Source organism: Cynocephalus volans, chromosome 2 (genome assembly GCF_027409185.1).
Source record: "Cynocephalus volans isolate mCynVol1 chromosome 2, mCynVol1.pri, whole genome shotgun sequence".
Classification (NCBI taxonomy): Eukaryota; Metazoa; Chordata; class Mammalia; order Dermoptera; family Cynocephalidae; genus Cynocephalus; species Cynocephalus volans.
In genome coordinates, this window is record NC_084461.1 from 36,855,222 (window position 1) to 36,875,154 (window position 19,933).

The 19,933-nt window shown below is 35.9% G+C and overlaps 1 protein-coding gene across 2 annotated transcripts in view; it reads right to left on the bottom strand.

Moving 5' to 3' along the window:
- TTC33 (tetratricopeptide repeat domain 33) overlaps positions 1-19,933 on the bottom strand; it is a 39,553-nt gene that overhangs the window by 10,846 nt on the left and 8,774 nt on the right. The window lies entirely within an intron of this gene.

The following is a 19,933-nucleotide window of genomic DNA, read 5'->3' on the forward strand; positions in this document are numbered from 1 at the left end:
AGTAAACATTTTCTAGTTATAAAATACTGCAAAACTTCGACCTAAAGCATGGCACCACTAGCTTTAAAAATTTAAGGCTACTGGTACTAAAATGGGCAATCAAGTTTCAGTTCAAATGTCATCTCTTCAGAAGGCCCTCTCTTTATAACAACTACCACAATCTAAAGCTCTTCTTAATTTACTTCTTTATCACCTATCTCTCCATCTACAATGTACATCTACAATTAAGATGGAGAATGTAACTTACATGAGAGCAAGAATCTAGCTCATTCTATTCACTGCTTTGTCCCCATAATGACTGGCATATTGCAGGTACTCAATAAGTATGCAATGAACTAAAAAGAAATAAAATCCTACATTTCCTTCTTAAATTTTGGTGTTTGTGAGTTGGGGGTGAGGTGGGGAGTGGAAAAGATATAGAGAGTAGGAATATGTTATTTTGCCTCCCATGGATTTGTCACCCTCTTTTCCCCTGGGTGGCAGAGCCGCAAAAGATTACTCAAAGCCCATCTCTTCTGAGCAGTGAGAAACCCCAAAAGGGGTTAATATCCCAGAACCCTCAAGAATCATTCCTTCCATTTGGGAAATTAACCACGAATTGGGGTTCACTTCCCGCATTTATTCTCCAGACCAGGAAGTTACTGGAAGAGAACATAGGTGGGGTTATAGTTTAACAATACAGGCTGGTAACATTCAGTAAAACAAGCAATAAGGCAATTTAAATGATCCACCAACAAAAGCTGGATCTTAGCAAACATTCCTTCTCCCTACAGCAACTTCCCAGCATCTTTACATATCAATCAGTAACCTGTCTGTCCTTTGAGCCAGCAACCTTGCTGTGTTACAATTTTTTATCTTACAACAGAGACTATAGCCTGGGGAAATTTTCAGTCTTTTGCAAGGTCAACATTTTATATGTACTTTTAAGAAGTTAGACTAAACCTGAACCTATAAGAAACTAGGCCCTGTGAAATATATTTGCTTTATAGTATACTCCACAGGAATGAAGGGGGATGGTCATGTTTTAAGGGAGTTGAAGGCAACAGACTAGAAGTGTAACATATGAAGCAACACCTGCTATGGCTGTCATTATCTGCCCAACCTTACACCCTCCTAAGTGGGTGGCAGACCACATGTTCCTCAACCCAGGACACAGCTGATTGGGCCAAAAACAAACATATAACCCAAGATTAGCCAATCAACTGTCTAAGTGGCAATTTATAATTTCCACAGCCTGGCTCAACTGACCTGAGACAAATCAGATTTTTTTCTCTATTTTTTTTTGGCAGCTGGCCGGTATGGGAATTTGAACCTTTGACATTGGTGCTACAACACCGCTCTAAACAACTGAGCTAACTGGCCATCCCCCAGATTCCTTTCTGTTGAAGCTGAAAGTGGGAAATTTGAGAGAGCTGAAAGTAGGAAATTGAGACAGTGGTGACTCAGCTGGAGAGCTCAACAGACAAGATACGTAAATTAGGTATCACAAGGGATCACGGTGTGCCAGAGACTTACCAAGGGCACAGAAGAGGAAGCAAGAAGGCAACAAGATCTTCTAGTCGTTCTCTATCTTACTCAAAATAAAAGCCAAAATTCTGACCAAGGCCCTACAAGATCTGGCTATCTTTTTTCTCTCTAACCTCATCTTTGGCTGGGCCCCTTTATTTCCTGCTTTAGCCATACTGGCCTCCTTATCACTCCTCAGAAACACCCAGCATACTTCTGCCTTAGAGCCTTTGTACCACTATTCCCTCTGCCTGGAATGTTCTGTCCCTAGATAACCACTCTCTGAGTGTCCTCAGTTCATTTAGGTAATGCAAATGTCATCCTCTCAGAGAAGCCTTTCCCACCTACCTACTTTATTTAAAATTTCAATACCAGCCCCAACATATCCTAGCACACTTCTTCATTTTTATCCATAATATTTATTCTTATCTAAAATGATATACTGTATATCTGTTATTTCTGTTGATTATTATCCATCTCTCCCATTAGGATAAAGAGAGAAAAGAGACCACTCAGGCAGCAGCAACAAATGCCTGTTGTGGGGAAGCAGCTATAAAGGATAGGAGCACAGCTTCATAGCAGTCGTACAGCTAAAGACGACCTTCCTGGTGTAAGATCAGGTACAAAAATTATTATATTTATTTTTTAGAAGGTATGATTGCATTTCTATACAAAAGAATACAAATCCAAAAAGAATAAGCTACTAGAATTAACTAGAGAATTTAGTGCCCGGATGAAAGTAAAGAATGTAATGAACAGCTTTTCCTTTTGTCTAGGCAATTTCTGGTTAGAATGGAAATGGGAAAAATATCCTATTCACACAGTGACCAAAGGTACAAAATATATGGGAAGGAAGGCATAGTATCTATAGGAACAAAACTATAAAACTGTATTAAAAAACATAAGCCAAAAAAAAAAAAAAAAAAGAATATGAAGACAAGAAGTTTTACATTTTGTTTAATGCTCATCACATGGACAGGTGCTCTATAATTACTCGTTGAGTGAATAAAGAGTAGAAGAGCAGATGCATAAATAGTAGGCTAAAAACATAAACATAGTTCTGGGAAAGACAGAAAAACACTGTGTTCACTTGTAGTGGATTGAATTATATTCCCCCAAAACTCACTGAAGCTTGAACTATGTCCCCCAAGTTTTAGGTATTAGAAACTTAGCCCCCACTGTGACTGTTAAGAGAGTGGGAAATCCTATTGTGATCATTGAAAGGTAGAGCCTTGACAAGGTGATTGGATTGTAGGACTGTGTGGTAGTGAATGGATTAAAAATGGTGGTCAGGGGTGTGGTTCTGGGAGCTTTAAAAGAAGAGGGCAGTCTGTCGCTTGTTCTCTCTGCTCCGCCATTTTCCAAAATTTTACCCTACCATCACTGTCACCACCACCAAGACCCTCACTAGATGTGTTCCCTGGACCATGGACTTCCCAGCCTCAGGAATTATAAGCAATACATTTTGTTTTCTTTATACAATACCCAGTTCTGTGTATTTTGTTATAAGCAACAGAAATGGACTAATACATCCCTCCTAAGGGTTTCTAGTTCCAACGTCCTTAAGATCTGGCTCTTTCTACAAATTTCCTTACAATACACCTGCAACCATCTACCTTTTTATTTTAGTTAGGTATGAATGGGTTTTTCTTCTTCGTATTAGTAAGAGCCTCAGCTGGAAAAGAGATGTAAGTATGAGAGCCCAAGAAAGAAAAGAAAATATACAATTTCTCTAGTTCTCTCATTCCCTCATTCCTCATACAACTACTCTTAGATGCTCACCTAAATTTTCCTTTGATCCCATTACATGGTCACATGCCCTTACCTTTCTAACCTAGACATCACTAGGGATGAACTAGTTCAAGAATAAACTCGGCAGCACATTCAAATCCTGATTACCTCGTCTTGCCACCAAATGTATTATCTCTACAACTTTTCATCGAATCAACTTTCAGCCTTCTTTGTTCCTACCAAAAGATGCTGAATCCTGTTAAGAAAATCACCTGGGCAGACGGATGTTACACATTTATTTATTCAGTCAAATATTTGTTCAACACCCATATGTGCTACTAATAGGGCATACAGCAATGAAAAAGGAAACCATGTTTCTACCTCCACAGAATTTACATTCTAGTGTGAAAAACAGATATCAAACAAGTAATCAAATAAATATGATGCCTGTTATAAAGAAAATAAACAAAATGATGAGACAGAGTAATTTGGGCCATCCACCCCACTGTACACTGAGTAGTTGGAGGACTATCTAAGAAGGTGTTATTTAGGTGGATTCTGAAGGATAAAAATAACCTACACATAAAAAGATTTGGGGAAAAAATATTCTAGGCAGAAAATGCCAAGTTCAGAGATAAGTACTCATGAATAAGTTTCACATCTACAAGGAAAAGAGTGAAATCCAACCTGGCTGAAGTACGGTGAGCAAGAAAAGAATGATACGAAATGTAAGAAATAACTAGGAAGATGGATTAGGTAGGGCCCTGGAGTCTAAACTAGCATTTAAATTACATTTATTGCTAATATTAATATTGGTATTGATACTTTGAAACTATTATAGGCATATTGTAAAATGAAGAAAAGGCAATTATACAAATGTCACTAAGAATCCATATTTGTAGCATAATAAGAAATACAGGTATCAAATTTTTAAATTAGTTAAAACTCAAATTTTAATGGAAAATATCAGTATATCAGTTGGTTAGAGCACAGTGTTTACAAGATCAGGTGTTCAGATCCCATCACCGGCCAGCCACCCCGCCCCCCAAAATTCAAGAATAGTTCTCACTTAAAAAAATAATGTCCTCTCAGTTGGTTAAAGCGTGTTATAACATCAAGGTCAAGGGTTCAGATCCCTGTACTGGCCAGCCTTCAATCAATCAATCAATCAATCAATCAATAAAATATCTCACTCAGTTCACAAAAAATATTTAATAGCAATGACAAGTCAGTATTAATAAGCACACCTCACACCCAGACTGTGGTATCTAAATACTATTTCCCAGTAAAATGAACTAGGGCTAGTCAGATAAATAGCTAATTTCAAATCTTAAGTGAAAAATGTACATACAAGATGAATTTGGAACTCATTGTACAAGAAAGTTATCAAAGATATAAGGGAACATATCAAAGGACACAGGAGCCAACCTGAAGAGGTTCTCACTGAACTAATCTGGGACAATTTGAGCATTAAAAACAAACAAACAAACAAACAAAAATTATGACCACAAAAATATGAAAATTCCTGAGTTCATAATAATGTTTAAAATATATAAATCTATGTCCATCAACTGATGGATGAATGGATAAACAAATATAGTATACCTGTACAATGGAATATTATTTAGCAATGAAAAGGAACAAAGTACTGACAGATACTAAAACATGATGAACCTTGATAACATTATGCTAAATGAAAGAAGCCAAACACAAAAAACTCTTTATATATGGTTCCATTTACATGTAATGTATAGAACAGGCAATTCTATAGATTTGTGTAATCCATAGAGATTGTGTAAGTAGATTAGGGGTTTCACACTGATAAGTGAGTTGGGGGAAAATGGGGAGTGAATGATAATGGGTAAAGGGTTTCTTTTTGGGGTGATGGCTGTACAACTCTGTGAATGTTCTAAAAACTACTGAACTGTACACTTTAAATTGGTTAGTTGTATTATATATGAATTATATCTCAACAAAACTGTTAATATACACACAAACACATACACACAAGAGTATGTCATAAAGTTCATGGAAAAGCAGAAATGAAAGATAATACAAATCTTTCCATGAACTTTCTGAAGTACTATCATACATCTACATACAAAATTAATTGTTTACCACTGAAGCTTGGTAAGGCACTAATTCACCAAATTGTTATGTTGGAAGTTGATAAATAAAGAGGAAACAAAACATGCATTTATTATTCTTTTCCTCTGTATTCCTCTTGTAACCAAAGAGTTGATGAGTGAAAGTTCTTCTCTACAGGGGGGAAAAAAAACCCAACCAGTAAATGCAGAAAGAATATTAGAATTTTTAAATATCACCATTCTGTAAACCTCTATGAAACAGTGGATCTAGGCAATGATCATCAGTGGATGCTCTAAGAATTAGGGAAAAGGTTGATGAAGAACTTTATAATGAAGGATAAAGCTGGTACCCAATCTGACCTGTTACTAACCACTAAAAGGGGGTACCCAGATATTATCTACATCATGGTGTGATACAACAGAAAATAAACAACACTATGAATATTCTTGCAAAAAAATTAAACTGGAATATAATAAAGCTTCAAGATTTAACTTCTAGTTTACAGAAAATACAAGAGATACAGGAAAAAAATTAAATGACCCAGAGGAAAAAAAATCACGCAAATCCAGAGTGTGAGACATTCTACAAAGCAATTTGCCTATACAATTCTAAAATTCAATGCCATGGAAAACAATTTTAAAGGTGGAAGAATTATTGTAATGCTCTGAATTAGGGGTCCACAAACTTTTTCTATAAGGGCCATAGAGCAAACATTTTAGGTTTTGAAGGGCAGATAATCTCTGTTCCACCTACCCAACTCTGCTACTAGAGTGTGAAAGCAGGCACAGACAATACGATTGACTGCAGCTGCATTCCAATAAAACTTTATTTGTAAAAACAGATGGCAGGCCAGATTGTCTACCAGCCACAGTGTGCAGATCTCTGCTCGAAATTAAAAGAGACTAAGAACATATAACAACCATTAAAACTGTATATGTCTTGATTAGATCTTGATTCAAAAATATAAGCTGCAAAAGACATTTTATGGACAACTGCATAAATATGGATTAGATATTACAATATTTTAGGGAATTACTGTTAGTTTTCATATGTACTAATTATTGTTTAGAAAAATGTATTAGTCCATTTCTGTTGCTTATAACAAAATACTTGAACTGGATAATTTATAAGAAAATGAAATTTACGGCTTACAGTTTCTGAGGCTGGGAAGTCCAAAGTCCATCTTGTGATGGCAACAGTGACCCAGAGGTCTCACATTGCAAGACGGTGAAAGCAGAGAGTACAGAGAGAAAGAGACTCTCCTCTCTCTTCTTTTAAAGCCCTCAGAACCATGCCTCTGACCTCCATTTTTAAACCATGGCATGGTCCTACAATCTAATCACATCTTCAAGGCTCCATCTTTCAATTACCATAATAGGATTTCTCATGCTATTAACAGTCACAGTGGGGACCAAGTTTCTAATACATAAAACTTAGGAGACACAATTCAAGCTTCAGTGAGTTTTGGGGGGACATAATTCAATCTACTACAATGTCCTTACTGACACTGAAGTTTTAGGGATAAACTTTCATGATATCTGCAACTTACTATCAAATGGTTCAAAACGTATACACAAATAAAGCAAATATGTCATGATAAAAATTGCTAAATCTAGGTGGTGTGTATAGGTATTCACTGTACTATTTAACTTTTCTGTGTGTTTGAAAATTTTCATAATAAAAAGTTAGAAAACAATTTTTAATGGAAAGTTATATGCATGTTCCCTGTCCTTATATATGCATTATGTACACACACACACACACACACACACACACAAACACCTTTTAAAACCCAAGTCGGTTACTTAATAACAATATATTCAAAAGAAAAAAGAAAAAAAAAAAAAAAGTAGAATAGTTTAAAAAATGCAGTTTGGCCCAGAAATTCCATTTCTACAAATCTTTCCTATAGACTGACCTGTATGTGTACACACATATCTCTGAAGAGATATTCACTGTATCACTGGTAAAAATTAAAGATGAAAATATCCTTCCTCAAAGAGAAATGGTTAAATATATTATAATACATCATACAATGAAATACAAGTACTCCTTCATATCTAAATCTTTCCAGTTCCTGATTTTAGATAGTAAGAGTTTGAATAATGAGAGATGCAGCCATTAAAAAAAAAATACAGTTTTATATGTAATAATACAAAATGATCCCTAAGAGTTTAAAAAGGAAAGCAAGAGAATAATGTATAAATAACAAATAACAATTATGAATATATAATGTATAAATTTAGAATGCTACAATTTATGGTGTTTTAAAAGATATATAGACCCATATGCTTATAAATCTAAAGATTATCTTTGGAAGGATATCAAGAAACTGATAACTATGGCTGCCTATGGGAAAGTGAACTAAGAGACCGGGGGAAAGGTGGGGCCAAGACTTACTTTTTACTTTATATTCTTTATTATTTTTGTGTTTGCTTTTTTAAATAATGAGCATATATTACTGCTTTTTTCTTACTAAAACTTTTAAGAATAAATTAAACAAACCACAGGACAGGAGAAGATCACATGGAGAGACAGAGAGATGAGAATAAGAGAAGACAGTAAAGCTGGAGTTTTCAAAATTCAGAGATCAAAGAAGGAAGGACCAACAAAGACAAATGAGAAGCAGAGACTGAGAGAAAGGAGGAAAATCAGAAATGTGTGTGATTTCATAGAAACCAAAAGAAAAGTTTGTCATGGAGGGAGTGATGAGCTGTCCGAATACCTCAGAGATATCTAGTAACATGTAGGTCATTGGTGACACAGATCAAAACAGTATCCATGGAATGGTGGGAAAAGAAACAAGATTAAAGAGGAACTGGAAATGAGGAAGTGGGGACAATGAATGTTGACAACTCACTGGGAAGTTTTGTTTGTAAATAACAAAGATATAAGAAAATAACTAGACAGGTATATGAGATCAAGAGAGGACTGACATATCTCAAACACATGTCCAAACTAAGCTTACCATCACCCCCTACTCCAAATCTACTCTACCCATATGTCCCTGACTTAGAGAACAGCACCCACCAAGTTATTAAGACAGAGTCCTGCAGTTATTCTTGACTCCACTTTTCCCTTCCCTGGGTCACATTAGTCATCAATCTGCTGTCTTCTATATCTCTCTCATTCCTTTAACCCAGTCACTGCTACCACTTAGTGTAGGTCTTCCTTGCCTGAATTATAAAAGATTCAATTAACCAGTCTTCCTGAGACCAGTTTTGCCTGAATAATCCATTTTCTACTCCATCTCAGCATAATTTTTCTAAAACACAATTTTGATAAGTTTACCTTAATGACCGAAATATTTCAAAAATTTCTGGTTACCTTCAGGATACTAAAGTTCAAGCACCTTAAATCTACCAAGGCATTTAAGAGACCCAAGACATCGCCTCTTCTACAAAGTCTCCACTCATGTTTAGACATCCCTTTCACTTGACATTGTATATTATACTCCTTCCAGTTCCCCTGAAGTATTTTCAATTCTCCAAGGAGGCAGATTTTCTCTGATCTCCTCTTGGCTTCGCACTGAAGATCCTTCTGGTTAGAACACTGTTCTGCCTGTTCTTGAGCTAATTTCCATTTGTCTTTCAAGAGTCTGCTCTGATAATATCTCCTCCCCCAAGTCTTGTCAAACATTCTTTAATTCTTCCACTCCCCGTTTAGTTAAATGCCCTCCTTTTATATCATCCAATGAACCCTCTAAAAAAATGCTCTCCATATCAAAATAGCTTTCCTGTGCGTCACCCCACAAAAGCCACTAAATTATTTGTTATCTTCTTTGCGGCATCAATGCCTAAGGAAGGCACTAAATAATGTTTAGTGAGTAAAAAAAGATGTAAGAAATTAGTATACTAAGCTGATCTGGATGAGGAGAGCAGAATATAAAATAAAAAACATCAAATGACATTGACTATAATTTTACCTTTACTGACTCAGGGAGACTTTCGAATTTAACACAACTTTAAAGTAAATTTTAATTACATGTCATAATTAAATTATTGATAAAAAGAAAAACTGCATACATTAAAACAATACTAAATTTAAAAGCTTTATTCTATATACAGTTAATTCTCATAATTCACAGTAGTTATGTTCTATAAAGTCATCACAACCACTGAATTAGTGAATACTGAATCACTGCTCCTAGGAGACACACAGAGTTAAGTTTCAGCAAGCCTCTAGTCACAACATTTTTATCAACTGATCAGTCAATACATAATTGTTTTATGTGTGTTTCTGTTAAAAGACACTTTATTTATTACTGTTAATTCATTAACATTGAACTCATGCCCAACAACACTATACTTATGCTTGAATGCAGCACAAGAAGGCTTAGGAACACTGGACAGCACTTCAGCACTATACTTGCGAGCCATTCTAAACAGCAAAACTACCAACAAAAAACAAAAATGTGAACATTATGGCACCAAATAGCACAAAAAGGACATGTTTACAATATGAGAGCTAAAATAAGAAAGCAGAACATCACCTTATTTGACCTCAGCTGGGAATGTCCCTAACAAGTAACAAATTTTTTTGCCACTCTGCGCATGTCCACTAGTAACTGTGAAAGCACCATGAGGATCAATTTTGGGGTTACAAATAAATTTTAGGGGATGGGTGAATTCACAAATACAGAATCTATGAGCAATGAGGCTTGATTGTATTCAAGAAATTTCATAGCATTTTTCTCTATGTCAAACAAAACGTAACCAACCACAAATGATTATCACTTTCCACTAGTCTCAGGATGGACTTCTATTGCTTATTTGTAACATAATTTTATGTGTTATGTGGAAACATCAAAAAAAAATTTGAAGGTATTCCTAAATAGCTACATTTTTAGGAAATAAGTAGCTAATAGTAAGATCCATTATTTTATTTCCTTATCAAAAACAATGCTCTCAAGAACTTGAAAGGTTTCACTTTATTTTACATGATTTTCCAATATTTATAATTGTGCTTCAAAATGCTTAATGATAAAAGTGACATTTCTGGTTGACTCAGTTTAGATTGTTATTGGAAGTGATTTTCTTTATTCAGCATGCAATATTTGAAATTAAAAGTTTACTTTACTTCCTTGATTATGTTGGAGATTTCACATACATGTTATAAAGATACTGAAAGTTTTAGATAAATCTAATTTGACCAAAAACTATCTATTTCCAGTGTAGTTACATCAAGTTCCAACTTTTAAACAATGATCAATTTCCTGAATTAAACCAAAAAAACCTCTCAATTATTTTGAATTTCCCTGTCTAGAATTTGCAGTAGCATTTTGAATAAAGCAAGAACAAACAATATACAGTTACAATAAGCATTCATCATAAGGAATGTAATTTACTATAGTTTAATAATAGACTCAGAAAGAAAGAAAAAAGCAAAAACAATGAAAGAGAAAAAACACGCTTCCTATTTGCATATTTTCTCAAGATAGTCATATTTAGGGAAGGGAGAACTGGATCAGAAGAAGTGTTGAGATGTTGGTCAGAATAGAGAGTCCCAGTGTGTTTTTACTAAGTGAGGGAAAAAATGTAAAAACACCTTAAAATAAACCTAGCTATCATTTACTGAAATTATGTAGACACAGGATTAGATTAAGTCATAAAGTTCACTTCCAGTAATAACTTATACTTTTTACTTACACAAAAAAACAAACATGTCCTTAAGTTTCTAATTTATTATAGATAAGAACCATTTAGGGCAGATTAATTCACTCTGGAAACAGCAGGAAGGAGCTCTGACATTACATAAAGGTGTACACACATTATACAAAGGTCATTTTCCAAAGCAAATTGAAATATGTGTAAGGATGTGACTTCTACTATCTACTGCAGGATGTTTCTTAGGTCTTATTGTATTGAAAGCAATTATCTAGTTCTATTCCTTGCTATATCTACTAGACAATGAATTTTCTGAAACAAGTAAAGAGTCACAATTTTACTCTCCAGTTTTGACTTCAGATACAGGGATAATTTAAAATATTTTATCACCTCTATTATCCACTTATTTAGCATACATATAAATGCCAAAAAATAAAATCTAATTTGTCCGAAATTAATTTCAATATCATAGAATTTGGACCAAATAAACAAAAAAAGAACAGCATGACTCTAGCAAATTGCTTTATCTTATTTTAATGATAAATACATTATAAAATCACAAAGTATGCACAAAACAAAAGAATAAATTAGGCTCCCTCCCCTCACCTGGATGAACCCAATCACCTGCTTTCTCAGAGAAGCCTTCTGTGACCCCATTATCTAAATTACTCTGGCTGAGGGCTGACCAGTTAGCTTATTTGGTTACAGCACGGTGTTATAACACCATGGTCAAGGGTTCGGATTCCCATACCAGCCAGGTGCCAAAAATAAATAAATAAAATTTTCTGGTGAATACTGGCTCAAGGCACCCTGTTATTTTTTTTATAGAACAATTTTAAATTTTACATTTATTTCTGTGTTCATTAAAACTAAACGTTCTACGTACACACTGCAATGGCTATTTTGCTCACACAGCTCTAGCACCTAACACAACAGCACCTAACAGATATCAATAATTTCTGGAGGAATAAGGTGAACACATGGAATAGTCATAGTCTTTGTGTGATTAACTGCGACAATATAGAACAGGCCCTGACCAGAAAATAGCTGTCAATGCCTAATCCAAAGTTTTAAATTCCACAATTAGAAAAATAATCTTAAGAGTCCTAAGGCATTTCAGCATATTTGTAGAATTTAGCAATAAAAATAAAGTACACTTTTGTGCTAAAAAAGAATCAATCTTAGCAATCTCTGAAGATTTTAGAGTCCCTAAGATAAATGTAAAAATCCTAAATAAAGGATTAGCAAATTAAACCCAGCAACTTATTATTAAAGTACAAAATCCACATGACCATGTGGGTACACCTCAGGAAAACATTAAAAATGGATTCATATGTAACATATAATGAAGGAAAAAATACATGCCACTCAACAATGCTTATAATTTAACACCCATTTCTAATTATTTATAGCTATTATCTATATTGTTCTTAACTAAAAGTATACATAACATTAAAGAAATTTAGTCCCTTGGTGCTATCATCTAATTGGCTTTAATGATATTACCTCTAAAAGCAGTAACTCTATCATCTAAAAAGAAAGTTTTTGTGCTTCTTTAGGCATATTGTGGGTGATTTCAAGACCTGCTAAACAATATTTTCAAATGCTTTTATAGACACAACATGAAAAACTTTGGAAATTTGCTATGTTCTGTCTTCTTTGGAAAATTAACTTATTCCTTCAAAATAACAAACGTAACAGTAGTAAATTCTGCAAGACTTATTTTTAGCAAATGTATTTCCTCCATTATTACTCTGAAAAGTACAATCTTTTTTCTACCACTCCCCTCCTATGCCTCTGCTCCACTCAGCTGCATCTTTAACCTGTCCCTATTCACATATCATGTCTTTGCTCCTATAGATCCCCTAGTGCGCGCGCGCACGCGCGCGCGCACGCACACACACACACACACACACACACACACACACACACACACACACTTAGTATTGCCTTCTTCCTTCTCTTCACCTATTCAAAGGCAATTTCTCCTCTAAGACCAAGTTGAAACATTCCATTCTTCATGAAAAACTCCACCAAGGGCTCCAACCACTAACCATGAGTACCATTTGACTGACTACATAGTAACACTTGTATTTCTAAACTATATTATGCTTTACAATACACTTTCAATACAATTATTTAACACAATCATTTTCATGAGAAGTTAATTCACTCAGTATTCAAAGTCCTCCAAGATTGGCATTATTGGTTCTCATTTTATTGATGAGGGAAAAAAAGCTGAGAATAGCTACAGGACTAGTCCAAAGGTACATGGTATCAATCCTGCAAAAACCAGGATTTGACATTCACTGTTTTAACTACAAGACCAATGCTTTCTCCAACTACCCCAATGATATCTCTCATTTAATTTTTCTCTAATTCTTCCATGAATTTTTGTCTCCTCTTCACTAATGAGTTCAGAAATCAGAAGATTTGTTTGTATTCTCTACAGCACCGAGAACATTTCTGGGTATGTACAAGGTGCTAATATCACAGATTCTATCTACCTCGTTTGTCCTACCTTTTCCAAGAGAAGTCCTGGAAAGCAGCAGAGAGAACCATGGAAGAAGTGAAAAGAGGGGACAGGAGGTACCATGCTGATAATACATCAGAAAAAATATGGAAGTAGAAAGAAATTCTACACTTAAGACAAAAGTAGCAAACACTGCAATTCTTACTTTGTTCCATCTCATCATTTTAGGTATAAAAATATAAGAAATCTCAAGACTAGGAGAATGTGAATATGAGTAGAAAGAACAAAGAAATTAGAATTCTAGGTATAGCAGATGGACCTTGAGACCTTAAATGTTTGGGGTGTCAGGAGTCTTTGTGGCTTTTAAGGAAGGAGCTAGAGGTCTTTGGCCTCCAAAGCAAGGGTTCGCATAGTAAAGGTCCATAAAGTAAATATTTTAGGCTTTGTGAGCCATACAGTTTCTGTCATTCTACTCAATTCCATCACTGTATTGCAAAATCAGCCACAGACAATACATAAACAAATGGGCACAGCTGTGTCCCAATAAAGCTTTATTTACAAAAACAGGCTGTGGTTTGCCAACCCCTACTCTACTTTGCCCAACCACTGTTAAAAGTTTGTTGTATTTGTCAAACGTCCTTTTTATTTCCAGTCCTATTTTCTGCCTAACTCAACCAGAGGCAGTTATCACCCCACAGAAGGCATTTATAGAAATTTACAGAGGCGTTTTTGGTTGTCTCTATGACTTGGAAGGCATTAGTGGCAGTGGGTCAGGGACGTTACCATCTTGCAAGGCAGAGGGCAATCCGGCACAATAAAGAACTGTCCTGTCTGAAAGGCCACTAGTACTGCTGCTGAGAAACAGAACAGCTTACCCCATCCCCACCCTCAAAGCTGCTTATATATCTAGGCTTGTTGTCCCCAACTACAGTATAGACTAAGAGTTTCAAGATGACACTGACCATTATTAGTTCTGTTTTCTCTTTTCATTAGGCATACATTCACATATACAGAGGCACACAGATTTGAGGAAAAAAGAAAAATGTCTTCTCCTTTCCACTGCCCAGCTTTTATTTTGAAAATATAACCATTGATGCCAGCAGAGGCACTGCTAAATAAAATGTGCTTTGTTGCCCACTAGGCACACCAAGGTCTAGAAGAACAAACAAGTGAGCCATTTTCTACTGGCTAAAGTGAAGCAAGAAATGGTGGACATTTACTTCACTATCATTAGTTTGTTGAATTCCCTATCCCCTCTCATTTCTCTCTTTGGTTTACTTCTTTTGTCATACAAATTAAGGGTGGCACCACTTAGCTCCTCCATTTTTGGATCATAGGAAACTTGGCACCTAATAAATCAATGGTCTCTCATAACTTCTGCGGCATATCTCTTAATTCAACTTCAGTTTGGAACAGACTGAACAGACTTGGCTCTACTGCAGCTAGCTGTTGGATAGGAAGTATTAAAAGATAAAAAAACTTGTTTTAAAGTCACTGTGGTTAATAAATGACCAGAGTCTGCTTCAGCCAGTTTAAAGACAACCTTAACAATATACAACTGAATTAGCACAAGGAAGGAAGCAAAGTGAATAGTTCCAGAGATTGTACAAAGGCAGGGTGAGATAATACCCTTCCCTGAAGTAAAAGAACAGCTGGTGACCAAGCCAAGTAAGTTAGATAACATGCTCATTTACCAGATAGAAACATCAAATTGTTTAGGTACTTTGCTCTGAATTAGATTTACAATTTATTATAGCTTCAAATTTAATGAGCTATATAGTTAACAGCTTATTCATTTAATAAATATTTAGTGGACCAGGTAGCATTCTAGGTACTGAGAATGCACCATTCAGCAAGATATAAAAGGTCCCTACTATTCTTCTAAATCTTACTTTTTAGACTATATACGTGTGGCAAAGGGATGGGGAGAAAAAGACAACAAACTAATTTAAAACATAAATGCCATGATAAAAAACAAATGAAGGGATGTAATGGGGAGTGACCAAGTCACTACTTAGAATGGGTGGTCAGGAAAAGTCTCTCTAGGAAGGCACTTAACTGAGACATGAATGACAAAAAGTGATCAGCCAACTGAAAATCTGGAGAAAGTCCATTCAGGATAAAGGGAAGAGCCAAAGGCAAAACCAAACACTCCATGCTTTGAGGAAAAGATATAGAACAAGCATGGCTATAGTACAGGAAGGAAGAAAAGGGAGGTCAGAGAAGTGGGCCGAAGCCATGATCACAAAGAACTTAATAGGCCACGATTATGGGTGTGAATTTAACTGTATAACAGTACTTCAAAAAATTTGTGGAAAACCAGAATTGAAAAATAATATGCATCTTTCCATGAATTTCTTGAAGTACCCTCATATATGTGATAAAGAATCAGTAGTTTTTATGCAACAGAGAGACATAAACTGATTTACATTTTCAAAAGTTCAGTCAGGCTCAGGGAAGGAGAATGAACTGTAAGGGTATAAAAATGTGCACAGGAAGACCCATTATGTGACAACCAAAGTAATTTACATAGGAGATAACTATAGGTTACACTAGGATAATAGAAGTGAAAACAGAAGTGGGAAAAAAGAACTTTAGAATATGTTGAAAAGGAAAAGTTGTCACTTGGTTTGGATATGGGAGGTGAAAATAAAAAAGGAATCCAGGATGATGCCTTATCTTGGGTTACCTGGAAAACAGAGCCTGAGGCCAAAGCTTATTGGCTAATTCTTTGTTGGAGGGTAGGATCCCAGGAAAGCAAGAGTGAGGAGGAAAGAGAAGTAAAGCAGGAAGGAAAGGGAACAAATAGAAGGTCTATGTTAAGCTGGCAACAGCTCCACAAAGAAACACAGGTGATTGTTACCTTGTAGAATTTCTTCAGAGACCTATGAAGGAGTCCACTGGGGAGAAGAAGGAAAAAGAATTTATCTGCAGGCTCCCTCCCATACTCTGTCTCCCACTGGTCAAAGTCTTCCCCATAAGGCTTTAACATACTTACAGTCTGTGTGTTTGGTCCAGTCCCTCCAGAGCCTCTGCAGGTCCAATCTGGCCAGTGTCAAGGTGTGGTGGTCTTTTACTTCAGTCAGCATCAATAACAGGGCTCTCTGGTCTATGCTAATAGCAGCCACCAGGGCTTCAGCCATAACAACAGCATGAACTGCCTCAAGGGCAGAGAGCTGGAGGTGAGTGGGGCTAATTAGTTCTGGAATGGCACATAAACCAGCATGGTTTGGGTGCTTAAGTAACTGGGTAAATGGTGGTGCCTTTACCGACATGGGAAGACAGGAAAGCGCCAGATGTTTGGGAGAAAAATCAAGCATTCTGCTCTGTACATGCTAAGTTTGAGAAACTAATTAGACATCCAAGAGGGTATAAAGCAAGTATTGGAGATTTAAGAGGCTGGAGTACAGGTGGGAAGACAGCACTGCAGGGAGTATTTGATAGTCATCAGTATAGAGTGTACAGAATGCAGGAAACCATATAAGTTTAAGAAGAAAAGAATGTATATGGAATGCAGCAAGAAAGATTAAAAAGAAGTGAACACTGAAACAAAAGTAAAAGTATGAGAGTGTGGTGGTACAGAAGATTAAAGGGCACTATATTTAGGAAGAGAGTGGTCAACTTGTTGAATGATGAGAACAGAGTAAGTAAATGAGAACAGAGAAGTGATGACTGGATTAGACAACATGGAGGTCATTGATAACCTTTATGAAAGTGGTTTCAGTTTACGGGGGGACAGGATCCTGACTGGAACAGACCAAGAGGATGATTCACCAAGAAATGGAGTTTGCAGTGAAGGGTGAACAAGGAAATGGTAGAGTATGTGGAGTCAAGGGAAGCTTTTTATTTTTTATTTTTCTTTTCTTTTCGGGGTTTTTTTTTTTTTTTTTTTGTGACTGGTAAGGGGATCGCAACCCTTGGCTTGGTGTCATCCGCACCACACTCAGCCAGTGAGCGCACCAGCCATCCCTATATAGGATCCGAACCCGTGGGGGGAGCTCCGCTGCGCTCCCAGCGCTGCACTCTCCCGAGTGAGCCACAGGGCTGGCCCCAAGGGAAGCTTTTTAAATGGATGCTGCCACGGTATGTTTGTATACCTTGGTGAGAAGGAGCCAAAACAGAGGGAGGAACAGATAATATAAAAATAAGAAGAGGTAATTTGTGGAACAATGTTCCTTAGAAAGCAAGAAGGAATGGGATCTAGTACACAAGTGGAGGGGTGGGTCTTTGATAAATGCAGGACACATCGTCACAAAAAAGTGAAGACAAATATATTGCATGGGTACAGATACAGTCAGGATGGAAGATATGATGATGAGAAAATAAAGGCATTCTACACTGACTGCATTTATTTCTTTTCCACAGGATCTCAGCCAAAATCACTCATTAAATAAATACTCTCATGGTGGCAATGAGTAGAATGTGTGTCACACAGCTACATCATTCACATTTACTTTGGTAGGTATATTTTTCTAGACAAGAGACAAAATTAATGATAGATTCTAATTATATTCCTGTTTCACACACATACACACTGATTCTAACAAAGAAAAATTAAACCACTTAGCTAGACAACCAAATATCACCATCTAGTGGTTGAAAACTTAAAAGCCAATATATCGAAATTGAGAACCACACTGTGCCTCTTGAAAAGGTATATCCTATTTAGTAATAACTCTAAAAAAGACATCAGAACAAAAGAACCTATAAAAAATTTTAATAATACATGAAATATACCAATAACATATAAAATCCTGAAATATAATGTCTAAAGTACATTTACTTAGTGCTTGCTACATGAATTTGCTCTTTAATCCTCCAATATTCTATAAAATATGTATCACCATTTTACATGTGAGGAAACTAGAAACTGATGGAGAGTTAACCTGCCTCAAATTTATACAGACAGAAATGATAAAGACAGGATACCAATGTAGGTAACCTGACTTCAAAATCCACACTCTTTACTACGTTCACTATGCTGTCTTTATAAAGCACCAAAATTACTTGGGGGTTGGGCAGGAGAGTAAACCAGTCTTTTGTTACAAAGAATCATGAATACTACATAGGAGAACTCCAGAATTTAAAAACCACTCAATTGCAAGTCAAATTTTTCTAAGAATAGTTAATTCATTACTGATGAAGTAAACTCGGAGACTCTATGATGCTAAAGAACTGTGCCTCCTTTGGAGGAGGGATGACATTAATACACTTGGATCATGCTACATTTAATGTGTTCAGACAACTCTCTAGGTACTCAATAGAACTCAATGTGAAAATTTTCTTTCTTTTAAAAAAAAGAAAGAAAATCACAACGAGGCAAAAGAATGTATCCCAGGAAGTAGAAGAAGTTCCCTTTCATCAACCTCCCTCCCTCTCTCCTTCTTTGGCCTTTCACCCAGAGGCATCCTTCTTTTCTATCACTCTAAGGATTATTACCCACTCCAAATTCAAAGCTGGTCCATCTTTCTTGCACTTAATCCTTACAATCATTTTATCAAAAAAACTCAGCCTAACAAAGATTACATGACTGTTACACATCCTCTGAAATGTTAAGTTGAAGAGATGAGATTCGAAGTTAAAATCTGTGAATACATACAACTGCAAAAATCCTCACTTCACTTCTGGATTAAGACTGAGGACTTCTTACATCGGCCCACAGGCAATGCACAAGAGGTACTGAAAAAAGCTAACAGGGTGATAACATGATCAAGACTCCAAAATATATAACATCCAGATTCATAATTTTATTGAAATCTAAATTTTCCCTTCTATCGATTTGCAAAATAACAGCAAATTCAGAACAAACAAATATATATCCTGAACATATAGAGATATATGAAACAAACAATTATTTTACATCTGACAAGCACTCAACTTTTTCTTTTTTTAATCAAATTTAGTGGATTATAATTTATATACCAAAAAATGTGCCTGCTTTAAGCATACTGTTTGATGAGTTTTGACAAATATATACAATCAAGTACATACCACCACAACCATCATAATAAAGAACATTTTTATCAACCCAAAAAGTTCCTGTGCCCTTCTCAGTAAACCCATGGAAAGGCCTCATATTCATTAAGAACTCAGGAACCTGACCCACAATTTTCTTACCCCTCCAAATTCTGTCATTGCCTATGGGTTACGGGAAAAGGAATGAGACTCAGAATAGAGCGATTATTCTCAACTGCCATATTCGCATGCAGGACAGCAGAAAAATTCTATTCCCAAAGGCCCTGTGTGGTTGACATATGAAGTAAAATATACTGTCAGGATACTGTATTCTAAATTTGAGTTTAAAAAGGTGTATTCTACGGATACGATGCAGCAAACAGTAATTAGCCCACAAAAACCCACTTGGCCATAATATAGCCAAAAAATGGCAGTCTTATATTTATTGATGGCCTAGTAAGTGCCACAAATTATTCTAAGAGCTAAAAATACAGTACAAGTCCAACAAGTCAGATAAAGTCCTTACTGTCCTGGAGCTTACATTCCTACAGAAGGGAAACAACTTATAAATGAA